The sequence below is a fragment of the Tympanuchus pallidicinctus genome, unplaced genomic scaffold (genome assembly GCF_026119805.1).
Source record: "Tympanuchus pallidicinctus isolate F22 unplaced genomic scaffold, pur_lepc_1.0 scaffold20, whole genome shotgun sequence".
NCBI classification, from domain to species: domain Eukaryota; kingdom Metazoa; phylum Chordata; class Aves; order Galliformes; family Phasianidae; genus Tympanuchus; species Tympanuchus pallidicinctus.
This window is the reverse complement of record NW_026294722.1, coordinates 1,677,418-1,691,912: the sequence shown is the minus strand read 5'-3', so window position 1 is coordinate 1,691,912 and position 14,495 is coordinate 1,677,418.

Below are 14,495 nucleotides of genomic sequence, written 5' to 3'. Positions count from 1 at the left end.
TACTTTAGAAAAAAAGGGAGGTGGGTATAAAGCGTTTTCTTTTTGCAAGTTGCAGTCTTCCACAAACTGAATTTTTCTCTGCCAGAACATTTCTACACTTTGGCAGTTCTCAGACAAAGGTGTTTATGAAGATTCTTAGGCATTAACCTGTATATTTTCTGTATCCTTGATGAGAAAAATTAACCAATCATTTTTTTTTTCTTTTCCTTTTTAAGATCAGTGTTTTGAAGGTGGATAAACCTAAAGTGATACTGGCTGGAACTGTAACTAATATAATTAATGTAACTAATTACTGCAACTGAAATAAAATCTCCAAAATCCCACAGAGATTTCTTTAAATTGTATAACTTGCTATAGTTAATTAGCAAAAACAATATTGTGAATTTTTGCCCAAACCAACAAATTAGTACATTTGGTGATAGGGAGATAACCCTATAACAGAGCTGAAAGAACAGGTGAGGATCAGGCCTAAGTTTAAGCTGTTCAGGCAGTGCAGCTGCCATTTAGTTTTATTGCAGCATTCAGGTGAAAGTGGGGGAACTGCAATAGGAAGAGATCCTGAGGTTATGTAGGAAAAAAAAGAAGAAAAAAAAAAAAAGAGAAGCCTGAAATTAACTGAGATTAAGCCATTAATTCCACTGAGATTGCAGTTTTTATTTATATTACAAGTCAAGGGTGTAATAACCATTTTCTTAGCATGCATTTTCAGTCCTTCTGTCCTGGACTTGATGCTAAATGGACGTACAAGCTCACAGTGCTAATTATTGGCTAAGCAGAAGCAGAATCAAAGCCTAATTAGAACGAAGCACATTATCATTGCCTGTGACCTCTTTTCGGCTTAATTACAAGTTCCAGCCCAGACATCTTCATGGAATGGCTCCTATATTTTTCCATACAATTAACTTCAAGCACTTTAAAATATTTGGCCGTTAATAGTTTATGCTGATAAAGCTAATATTCTCCAAACACACACACAAGTTCTATCACCTACATCTGCCTCATTTTTTCTGTCTAGAATACATAGCAGTTCATTGGTGCTTTCACCCCTAAAGGCACAGTGTTCTGCTCACACTGGGCTGCCCTTTGCAACTGATGACAAGTAATAGAGCTCAGGAAAAGCAACTTGGAGCAGACACAAGATAAGACATTCATCTCCTAGAAAGTTTCTGTAAGCTTTGCCCTTTTGTGTTTGTGTTGTTTTTGGGTTGGTTTTTTTTTTTTTTTTTGTGAGTTTTCCTGCTCACTTCGTGGAAGAATAAGCATTTCATAATCTATGAAATATATATATTCGTAATATTTTATGCTTTAGCAGCAAGAATTTATAGGCAACCATGAACTATATGGAACTGATGATAATAAAATGCTAAGTGCAATTCAGCAGGAACTTGCTTGATAAGTGCATGTACAACCATAGGCACACCTTTGAAAGACAACGAATACTCCTAAGAAACAATAATTATGAAAAGGATTCATCAGCTAATAACAATGCAGTGAAGCAAGCTACTGATTATTCAGTCAGGTGACTGTCTTCTTGAAGATTTTAACTCCCTACAATGAAGGGCAGATTTTCATGACTTGTAGTAAAGTATCTGAGTTCCACTAGAAGTGAATAGGAACAGCTCTGGTTAAAGCAAGCTATAACCTTCAGAAAACATACTAGCATACATCCCTAGGCTGATTTACAGTGACAGTAGACAGGCGTCCTACACTTTCTCAAGGACTTGTATACCTGCTGGAGCACACCAAGAGACATACTACACCAAAAGCAAGAAAACCTGAACACAAACCACCCAACTGAGCTAGGCCAGATGAGTAGTAGTGAGCATCGCCCACCTGTGGGGTGGCCAGACTGACACTTCCCAGCCTCAATCCCCTCAGCTCATAACAATCCAAGACGTGTGGATGGAATTTTCACTTATTTGCCCTGGAATGGGACAATGGACACAGCCAGCTGTCTGCAGGTGAATTCGTGTGGCAGTTGCCTGGCAACTCACAGCAAGAAAGAATTTAAATCCAGCATTAGCAGCTCCTGTTAGAGGAGATGAAACTACGCCAGGAGTTTTTATCGGTGGGAACAAGGGAAAATAGTTTCTTTGTGAAAGTGGTACGTGAAGAATATATCTGAAGCAAGGGAGCCATAAGGGGACTTGGCATATGCAAAGGAATATGAAACTCAAACACTGATATTAGCTCCCTGACATTTGAGAGCATGTCCAGAATTTCTCAAGTCAAGCAAATAATGTGTTGTTCAAATACCACATATATTTTTTCATTAAAAAGTGTAACCAAAGCAGGAAGAAAAGCCTACTGATAAGTCAAAGATAGCTGTGGTTGGACACAGGTCTTCTGAGCTGCTTCTCTTCCACATGGGCAGCATCAGGCAGGCAGCAGATAACTGCAGAACACTCTCTTTTACACCCCAAATCCCACAGAGAATCATTATCTTTAAATGGACTGAGCGAGGGATGGAGCTAGAGATGGTAAATACCTTCAGTGTAGCAGTTTTACTAAGAATTTGACTTCTGAGGGGAAAAAAAAGCACTGAAAACACTGATTTTTATGCCTAGTTTATATATTCTACTAAAGAAACAAATATCAATGGCATACAAAAAGAAATAGAATAAATGGAAGATTTTATTTCAAGGCTATTCTAATTCAAGTCCAAATATTTCTTTTTACTGAATTGATCTGGACAACTTTGTTTTCAATCTGCTTTAATTGAAAGGATGAAAGTGAAATATTGCATTTTTTTTTTCTTCTCATAAATAATTCCAAATTGTTGGTTCACAGAAGATTGGAATGTTTCAGCTTTCCTTGTTCTGTGCACAAAACAGATATTTCTATGATGTAAATGCCAAGCTTCATTTAATTCAAAGTATATCCTGAACAGCTGCAGAGCCATCATGAAAAATCTCAGTCACTGACTCATGATTTTATCTGTTTACAATCCCCTGGTGATTTTCTGTATATCTTACGGCATATTATTGAGGGGCTTGATTCTGAAATGCAGTTTTAAAATGGTTGTCCTTAGGCACAAAGATTTAAATTTAACCATAGTGGCTGAAAGTCACCAGCTCTCAGACTGGCATCCCACACTTCACACTTCACACTGGGAAGCGATGCACTCTGAGGCCTGCAGCTAGAGACTGCTTTCAGCTCTGCACTCACCAGAAGCCATACTTTAGTACAACATTCAGGATTCCCAGGTATAATTAATTCTCAATTATAATTCTCAATTATCAGTCAATAAAAGATGCCACATGAATGCAAAACGATTCATAAGAACAACTCCCACTGACATAAATGCCCTTCCTCAAAACAAGACTTGTCCACCATGAAGGCACCTCTCAGAAATAAAAGGCTGAGGGAAAATTCGTGCTTGAGTACTGTAACAACTGACCTTAATTTGTTTGGCACTGGGTTAATTACAGTAGGATGTGGATTCCAGCAGACTTGGAGTGTTACGCACATACATGAAGTCAAGAGAAATGATGAAGACTGAAAGAGAGATATTATCTATTACATTAAGCCTTTTTGGAGCATATGGTTGTTTAGTAAGGAAGCTGTGAATCAGCGTGAAGGGTTACAAAACAGTGACTGCAAAAGCAGCCAGGAGCCCTTCCGTCAGTGATCCTGGCAAAGCACAACTCCATGAACCTCAGTCATCTAGTACTAACTATTCAATCTATAATAAGCCTGCAAAATATTGCATAAGGGAATTCCTAGACCTGGCAGGTTCCTTGTTAGCATATGCACTCCTGGATCCTTGCTGCTGGGGAACAGTAATGAGAGAAACCTTTAACTTCTGCCTTTAGCCATTCTTCCACACAAATAAGCATCAATCTTTCTTCAGCCTCATGCAGTCTTGATTCCCATTTGGGTTGAAAAAGGAAAATTTCTAAGCATCTTTCAAAATACAAAAGCATTGGCTACCAATGAGAAAAATAATACGTACACCTGGCTTTTTTTTTTTTATTTTTTTTTTTTTAAGTTCCAATCAGCCTGCCACTGAGTATTCCAACCCATCACAAAATGTCACTCATTATTTAGCTAAGGTCTCTTCTGCTTGGCTTTTAAGAGGTCCAAGACAGCACTTCGATGTTAACAAGTTATGATTTTTTTTTTTTGGTGAAAGATACAGGGCAGAATGATGTGCTTTTAAAATAAACATTCTTTAACTTCACCTTTATTATACCTGTGGTGGTGCAGGACTGGGAAAGTGCTGGTGATCTGTGTGCAGAAGAGAACAGGTCTGGTATTCCATCACAGACAGCACAACGGCACAGTGAACAGCATCTTGCTGGCCTCCACCAGATGCCTTTGTCTTTTTTGTTAAAATATGATGGAAATGCAGGTATATTCCAGACAACAGAGACAACAGGGCAGCCTCCAGGAAGCTGCTGTAAATCTGGATGCTTTATATCAGAAAGCTGCTGGGGCTGCTCTTATCTACAGCAAAAGTTGTTTTAGCCTCAGGAGCATCACAGAATCACCTCCAGACCCTTAGCACCACTCACTTGTAACTATGCTTTTGGCACAGTCTCATAGCAGAACCACAACCAATCGTATTTACATATATGGGTAAAGTTTAAATTAAGAGCAACACCTCATCAAGAATGGTGTTGTTAGACTTAAAGAAGACTCCCACTGTGCTAACATAGCAGAAGAGAAATTTTTGTTAAGTTATCCAGCACAGTATTTCAATGCTTTGCATCTTGATGAGGCCAGTCTGAAAGAAAATACCAAAATAATTAATACCACAGCATCTGAAGAGAATACACCGTCATAGTTGCTAGCATCTACTGTGCTAGTCCATTTTGATGGCAACGCTCAGCAAGGAGCTGTTTTCAAGAGAGAAAAGGAATGTTTACAACTTCCCATTTTAAGGTTGCCCTGAAAAGGCTTACGAAATAAACCTGCCTCCTTGGTTCTTGAAAATACACTGAAGTATCGAGGTAGAATAAAACCACAGGTTAACATGGAGTGAAGGATGCTCAGCCGTGGGAAATAGAGCACTGAAAGAATTTGGGTTGCTCTCAACTCGAACAGATCAGGGAAAATTAACAAACTGCCAAAGTTCTTCTCATCGGCTTGAAAACACACCTGTAGCTCAGAAAATTAAGCTGCTGAGAAGGAACAGATTTATTCCTGGGAAGATAATTAAGAGAACTGGCCACCTTAATCCTCAGCTTTCTCCCCTGGCTACTGAAGTGTTTGTTTGTAAATAAATGCTTTGTTCTCTAATTAATTTGGCTGCACATACGCAGTGCATAAATTTATTAGAGGAACTGAGTGGCATTTATTTAGTAAATCCCCATTTTATGAGTTTTATACCTACATATATATACACCTTAGCTCAAACTTCTGGCCAGAGTAAAGTTCTTGATGAAAAAGTATAAAAAAAGGAAATCTTTTTCATTCATGGTTATACTTCGATGAAAGTCAAGAATCGGCAGAATTTGTAAAGGATATCAACACAAAGAAAAAAGAAGAAAGCCCACTGACTGGAGACAAAATCTGGAGAGGCTGAAGAATGGGTTTTTCTGCACACAAAACTCATCTATTCAACTTCTTTCTCTCTGAACTCCTACAGATAATATCCGTGATAAGGCAGCAACGTAACTGTGAATGGCAATTTTCACAGCACAGGGCTCCTTTCCTTAACCTTGAGGTGCTGATAGGAAACATCTCCGTCTCTGTGCTACGTATTTCTTTAGAACAGGGGCAGCTACTGAAATGTGCTGCACTTGGTTTTGTGACAGAAGTTGAAATACAGTTTCATTCACTCTCAAAACAGGACCCACCATGCTTAATAAATACTCTTCACTTAAATAAGCTCTTCATGTATCATGTAGTATCAAGCACAGGACAAGAATAGGCAAACACGGCCACTTGACTGCACTCAAATGAGCAGGGAATGTCAGAAAAAAAAAAAAAAAAGGTGAGGAGGTAAAGAAGGCAAGGGTGGTTTTCAGGATCAGTTGGAACATACACGTTTGGGGAATCTGGAGAATCATTTTATTTAAAGAAATAAAATTAAGAGATACAAATAGTCTGGCTAGGCTCTGCATGTTGCTACTGTCAGCACAGAATTATGCAGTTGTCTTCCTGACTGGTCTTTTGAGTCCCTTATTAATTTACTAGATTCATTCTTGGTCGTGTCACAGCTCAGCTTTCAAAATACAATAGCCTTGACTGGCACCAAGTCAAAGAAATGCTTTGAGAAAATGAATAAGTATCAGATAATAAAATTTGATGCCAATGCATTAAGTGTTTTTCCCCCCTTCATGATTGGTTATCACTTAATATCATAATATCTGTCATAATAAAGGGCACACTGTCATAAAGAGGCTGACAAGGCAAGAAAGATCATATGCGATTTATTTTTATGATTATTAAACTAAGTGGATGAATAATTCACTTGAAGATGCAAAACTTTTTGTTGCCATTGACTTTTGTTTTCCTTATTTTCCAGAACTGAACAAGGTCAGGAGAAAACATCCTATGCAGAAGCAGAGCATTTCAAACCCAGCTGATAAGAAATCCACACTTCTCTAATTGTAGTAATGAGTGAATTGTAGTAATGAATGAATGACCTAGTAAATATCATAACCTGAGAAACTTTGTGCTGTGTAATGGAATGAGCTTGAAAGAGTTCAGAGTTAACTGTGTTCACACATTTCTCTGATATATGCACATCAGATGGAGAACAAATATGGATACTTTAATATACTTTATTTTCACCCTCCCTTTAAGGAGCACCTAGCTGGATCATGGACCTCAACCTTGGTTTTTTAATCACTACCAACAGTTTAGCAAGAGTCTGTAGAGTCTATTTTTAAATAGAGAAATCTCCTTCAACCCATTGCCTGCCATCACCATGAGCTCCGCAGATATAATTATGTGCTCATCTATGAAACAGAAAAAAGCTCCCAGAACTTCTGTTTCATTCTTAAAATTTCCTTATCTCCTGTACACAGTGAAAATAGAAAGTAAGAAAACCACTGATTTATGTAATTCATATTTAAGGATTCAAGGTATATATGGCCCATCTATCCTCCCTTTGGCAAAGCATCTGGGAGAGCTATTTATTTTCTTAGAGGATATAACACAGGAAAAAAAAAAAAGAGATACAGATGAATTGTGACCCTTGGAAAGCAACATACTGTTTAATAGAAACATTAAGTATTTCCAGATGCTTTGCAATGCCATCTTCTCATTCTGTTAACAACATGCCATCAATAGCACAGATATTCATTTCTCTGGGTGGGGGGACAAAGAAAAATTTGTCTTCAAGCCTTAGACATTCTGAGAAAAAAAATAAACTACTCATATGCCTAAAATTAAGTTCATCTTTGCTGCTACAATGATTTAGGACGTGGTCTGATGTTAGAAACAAATAAAGCTGCAGCTGGTGAATCACTTCTAAAGGCACTCGGACAGTTTTAAGATGCATTCAATCTCCTAAACACCTGTAACCAAATGACTGATGTAAATTAGACTCAATTTCATTTGCCTACATGGTAAAGTTTGGTGTATTTCAAGTTTTTAAAGATAAAGATACTACACAGATTGTCCAAGATTTACTTAGAGATGCTCTGTTTTACGATAGTTTTCTCATACTTAATTCATCACCTGCTTTGTGGCTTTGCTAGGCAGATGCTGATATCTGACAGATCCTCTGCTGAAAAACCTCTGCCCATAAACAATGACTTACAATTATTAATAATCACAGAAAGCTCTCTTTCATAAAGTAAGTTTTTATGAGCTCCTCGCATCAGAAATATTAAATGTTGTGTTGTATTCCTGGCAGCAATCTAAACCCAGGCAAATAGTGCAGATTACTTCTGCTTCTCGAGTAAAACAGCCCTGCACATCATAAGGAGGGAAAACAGCAAAAGCTGCTTCAGGAGCATCAGTCAGCAAAGCAAATTGCAAGACAGAACACGGCTGCTTTCACACCATGCTGTCTGCAATGGGACACACAGAGGGGGGAAAGTTGCTGGTGTCCCTCATCCTTCTGGGAGCTTGGAAAGCTGATTGAGGCTGCAGAAAGGGTATTCACAGCCACCTCTGCCCAGCATCCCATATTTTTCAGTCCTTACACAAAGGATAAATGAGGCTATGGAATTTTTTTTTAAAAACCAACTTAAAACACTATAAATTTTTCCTGTGCAGATACACAGCAGTGAGATTTTAAATGAGCTGATGAGCAGTTTTCTTCAGTGGGATTTCATTGAGAAATCAAAGCGACAGAGGAAGCCTCACTCCTAACCCATGTTCTACAACTGATTGCTTTAAACTTGCTGATCTGTCACACAGCCGAGTTGCCAGACATGCTTAAAAAAGCATGCTCAAGAAAGTACACCAGTGCATCTCACTATTTGAATTTACAAGAGTACAAATGCTCTGGAGAAACAAACAGCCATGTATTGTATCATTAAATAGAAGTCCAGTTAATACGAACAGCCAATAGGAGAGCTAACAGGCTTATCACTGATAAGAGAATATGCATTTTCCTCTCAATTTATGGTCTGTTTGTTCTTTGGAGGTGTAACCTTGCTTTTCCACTTCTGCATCTCACCAGATTTCATTTCATGCTCTTCTTTGAGGGATCAACATAAAGCTAGTTCCTGCAGCACTCTGATCCATCGTTTTGATGCTGAATATCTAGAATAAGAGTCTGCAATTCTTAAAGAAAACAGTGCAGATTTGAGGGTAAAAACATCTTTACTTGCCCTTGGATCCTGAGAAAAGGAAGATAGATATTTTGCCAGGATACAGCTAAGGGAAGGTAACCTCTCCAAGGCTCCTGCAGAAGCCCAGTGTGCAGCCCTACTGCGCAGATGCACTCCTATGTTTTCATTCCCTTCAGATCAACTCCTCTTTTTGGTGGTACCAACTACCACTCTATCTTCAAACTTATGAAGAAGCTTTGTTTTAAAACCTGGAAGCGTAAATCCCAGCTGTTATCTTTTCTCTCCCTCACCCAGTCCATCCCTGTGTTTTATTGTCACAGTTGGACTTGCACATCTCAGTGGCTACACCACTTCCACAGGCAGTTCTCAGGCCACTTGAGCTGACACTGATATATTAGCAGGGAAGTAATGCAGGTGCCAGTGCTAGCAAATATCCAGAAGCAGGTTAGCAACCAGTCGAGAATCTTAAAAGGGAGTTTATATTATATGCTATTAAATGGTTGAAATTTGAGATGGAAATCCAATCCATTTTCTCTAGGAATCACTTTACCTCTGCAACACTACAGTTCACTCAAGTGAAGATGAGCAAATACTGGGATTTGCACATCACATTTCTAACATCTTGTTGGAGCAATTGCTGATCATAGGAGAGTTCAGGCTATGAGGTATGAGCTACAGCTCTTTTCATTTTTCACTTTCACTTTTCACTTTCTTTTCTTTTTCACTTGGGCAAAAGAAAAAATTAGAGTCTATATTGATTCTGAAGACACTGGGGATAGTATTGTAAGAAAAGGCCTCCTTCCAATAAGGAAATATCTTGCACACAGTGGCTTCTGGCTACAGCACTCCTGCATGTTAAAAGAAGAAAAATGACCATTGCAATGGAGCACATAAATACAACAGATTCCTGCTCCTGGTTTCTCTTTCATTCAGGGCCTGCAGCATGTATTGTTACAGCAGATATAGGCTACTGAAAACCAGAGCTTGAAACACCCCACAGTGCCCATCTAAACCAGGGTCCTCGGGACAGACTGTGATCAGAAGCACTCTGAGTTTGTGTGGGTACACACAAGACAGGGACAAGAAGTGCCAAAGCTGCCTTGACAGCAAGGCTCAAATCAAATTACTTCTGTATATGAAAAAAGAAAATGCTGTGATCAATATTCCCAAGGGTGAAGTTTTCATAAGAGCAGCAGTTGCCAATGGAAGTGCACATACACAAACCCATGACGTGTAAACGGCATCAGAAAAAGTTGACTCCAGAAAGAAAAATCTTTCTTAGTTCTGATAATAAACTATTTTACATGCCTGCTTGGCCATTTACAACTTGCTGCATTTCAAACTTCTGTTTTGTTATGAGTGTGCAAAAACATGACTCTGTGACCTCAGAGCTGTCACAGAGCTGTTTCTCCACAAACTTGATTGCATTCAAACCTTCAAAAGGCTTCTGAGTCTTCTGGGACACTGGAGAGAACCTCACAGTTACGCAGATGCTGCCTGGGTGCCATTTGTCCTGACAATTTCACCTCATAATCAGATGCGTTATTAAACATACAACATTTTTTTACGTAACTATTGGCTCATTACAAAAACATCCACTCTCAGAGCATCTATTCAGCATGATTCTTATGACACAGGTGGCAAGGGACCTCTAACTGGGACATTTGCTCATATTATCATCTCTTTATCAGTCCCAGGAGAGACTTGCTACTAAGTGAACACAATCCCTAATATTTAAACAAGTTAGCAGTACTAAATATTGTGTCCCACTGCTAAGCAGAGCATGAAAACCCTGAACAGCTGTCAGCTTCACCACTGCTGCCATAAACTTCCTTCTACTCAGTGCTGCTGAGGAAAAGCCACAGGTAGAGATCTATAAACCTGGTTTCACCCTACTGCTAATGCACAGCTGTTTGGAACAGCAGCTACCCGAAGTACAGCTGGATTATCTCAATTTCACACTCATCTGAAGCACTGGATCTTTACAAAACCCCTATTGATAACTGCACACATGCACATTGCCTTTCAGACCACTTTGCCAGAGCATAACTGTACCCACCATTACTTTTAAATGATGAATAATTTGATTGTATATGTATCTTAACTTTTTTTTTTAATATATATTCTTATTATTAGGTTTGAATGTGAAGTTAATTCAATGCAACTGCAGTTGCCTTTGAACACTGAAATAGTGCTCAAAGAGTTGGAAGCAGTGTAGGCTCAGGCTCTGTCCTACAGCTACCAGTGGAAGGGATTCCATACAAAGCTGCCAAAAAGCGACTGCAGAGGACCAGATCTGACTTTCCTATAGGCAGGAATGCATCTGCAACACTGACTAAACAGCAGGAACTTTAACTTGTGAGGCAGAGGAAAAACCTGTGAATGAACAATGGCCTAAAGCAGTATTCCAACTTATGAATCTTTATTAAAAAAAATTCCACATCTGTTGCAATTTGTCTTCAGTGCAAGATAAACTAAGCTCAGAGTCGTCACAAGCAATAAGAAAATAGGTAAAACAAAAGGGGTAAGAAACCATTCGTACAATTTGGAATCACGCTTTGAAAAATCAACTACATGCCATCACTCAGCTTTGGGTTACATCTTTACTTCCTGCATGCAGAGGGATGAGCAAGAGCTGTGTGCTCCTCAGTGATTTACTTCCCTACCTTTATGCTCTCAGGGTTGCAGACTGCATTACTCTATTTAAGTTCTCATCTATTCTCTGCCTGTAGCCAGCAGCACTCAGTTAACTCATCTGCAATTCTGATTGTGCACACAGCACCCCTCATTGCCTTCCAAGCATGTGCCCCTGGCGACTCAGTTATCATATGTGTACTTAGGGTTCATCTACATACCGATCCATCAGGGAACCACAGTAACAGCTACACTTTGATTTCTCTCTTAAATACTGTTTGCCTTCTGTAAAACAGCCATCCAGGGAAACTTCTGTGGGAGCGAGCTGATCATTAGACTGTTAATATTTAATTAAACATTTAAGAAACAAACTCGACATTCAGAAGCCTTCCTCCTAGCTTTGTGTACCATACAAAACAATATCCTATGATTTAAAAATTGCATTTGTAATTACATCTCAAAAAAGTCATTATCTCTCCGCTCAGAGCACAAACTGTTCTTCCCATAGCTTTATCTGCACTACGTTCAGTCATTTCTTTGGCAGGTTTCCCAACACAGTGTCATTGTGAGAACTGAATTAGCAGTGTAATATTTGACAGCCATAACAAACTTCTTGCACAGGTATTTCCTTAAAGTAATGTGATGCACATGCATAGGAGCTCCGCAAAATATTCAGTGGATAAGCTCTTCAAGCAATGGTAAGATGGAGGATATTGGTGGGGTTTAGGTGCTTCTTCCACAGGCAGTAAGTCCTAATGGTCATGGCATCTTATTTGACAAGGCAAAATAATGGAATTAAAATTGTTTAAAATTATTAATATATGTCAGACTGCATGACAGTAGTGTGCTCTGCCCCACCTACCACTAATCTGGACATGGAAAAAAAACCTACTTTCCTCTCAATAGCAAAATAAACTTCTGCCTGCAAAGGACAGAATCAGAAAATGTGTGGTCTGCAGTCCTGAAGCTTTAAAGAAACGAAGTAAAACTTCTATTGTATTCAACAGAAGCAGAATACAACACTCTGAAAAACAAACAATTCAGGAAAGCCTAAGAGGAACTGGGAACTCTCGACAAATGGTAGCATTAACTGCCTCATCTTTTACTGTGTAAAATGAGCCCAACATCCATGGCAATCATTTGGGCTTGAAAGAAGCTCAGTAGGATATCCAGACCTGACAGCTGATAGTTGGGTTTCTCAAACACTTCCACAATCACATTTGGTCTGTCATTTGAGGCCAAGGCTTCCTGCCAAGTTTAACACTGCCTATCCTGCTTTCTCTCCAAGCAAGTGTTCTCTACAGTCTTCCTTACTTGAGGTTATCAACCTTTTTCCTCATCTCATCTTCAATAAAACATTCTCTCTTAAATACAATCATTCTTCTACTTACTCAGCTCAAAGATATTGCTCCCATGCTGTACACAAGCCATTTGTGTGAAGGGAAAGGGGAAAGTACTCATAGATGGTTTAAGAAACAAAGATGGCAGTGCTATATTGCCAAACCAGTTGCTCTTCTAGAAGGGTCAGGGCTGCAGTGAAGCAAGTTGCTAAAGGAAGAATCGGGCATACTCAGAATATCAAGTAAAATGGATGACCTGAGATATACACGTGATACATCTGCTGTGCTTCAATAAAAAGATGTCTGTTTGAAATGTGATGTCAAGATTTCCATAAAGAAAATAAGTGCTTTGTAAAATGTGATGTTACACTTGCATAATCTGAAATGTGGCAATAAAAATGCATTCACTGAAACACTACTAATTCTAAACAAGAATTAACCCCTTTTTATGCGGGGATAGAGTGTGAAGAGCTACATGAACGCTACAGTAGAAGCCCCAAGCCTGCCTATGCTCCAAAACAATCCCATAGCAATAGCAGGGAGGAACATCCGCTGTATTTTCACTCCCAAAGTGGGTGGATTTTAGTGCACAACAGAACACACTCGCTTTGAGTTGTTTCTATCTGGTACACAGAGCAGAAATGAGATATAAAATGAAAAGCTGTTGACTGAGCCCTGCCCCAGGACGAATGAGAAAATTAGAGCAAGCTGTGCTTCAAGCCTACACTTTTCCTCACTTTTGTCTAGTCTAGACTTCTGATACATTGTAATGCTGTCCTCTTTGTAACAAGAGCTGCAACTCCACTGAACTTTGCTTCCCCCAGAAAGCACAGCTCACGATGTCTTTTAATACCTGTTAAAGACACTGAAAGCTAGCTTGTAAAAAAAAAAAAAAAAAAAAAAAAAGTCAGCAGCTGAGTGGAAAAAGTGGAAGGTATATAAAAAAGCCTCCAAAACTCCTAATGGATGCAACACTTGTGGAAGCATTTTCTTACCAGTTTTCAGGCCCTATTGAATGTTTATACTCCAGAACTGATAATTTTACACTTGGAAGTGTATTTATCCATTCTATACTTTTTACTATTACTTGCTGTACAGCGTTGCTGAGCAGCTGGCACAGAACCAGCTCCTGCTCAGTAAGTGACGTAGGGAAAAACCCTCTTCTGGCAAATATCAAACTGATATTTCAAACTGAAAAATCATCATTTAAGCATGTCTCCCAGGCTGGGGGGAAAGCAGCAGGCTAATGGAAAGTAAAAACATCATTTTGGGAGGTAGGGAAATGCTGAGCAGCCTCCTTCCACCACAGCGTTTTGAAGGCAATAAGTGAGCAAGCACTTTCCTAACGGAAGAGCACAAGGCTGTATCCTGAAGCCTCTGAAGTCAGATTTGCTGATGAATTCAGTGTCAGTAGGATCCAGATTATAATAAAAACTAACTGCCACAGAAACAGGGGAAGAACAGAAAGGAATTAAAGATCAGCTCCCAGCCAGGAACAGGGAGCAGAAGGACCGCAGCCCAACACATGCAGGGGAAATAGCATGTGTTTTTGTATGCTGAACTCTTTGTATGCATACTCTTTGTATGCTGAACCATATTTTGTATGCTGAACTCTCACAAACAGCACTTTTGAACATTTTATAGAAATCTGTACAGGGAATTGTTAACCTCTTCAAAGTTCTGACATGTGTTGTTACTTATTGGAACGACTTCTAGAACAGAAGTTTTACCCTTTTTCCATCTATGTTACTGAGTAATAATAAGAGAAAATTGCATTAAGTACAATGAGCACTAATCAATCCCAATCAGTTCCTAAGTACAA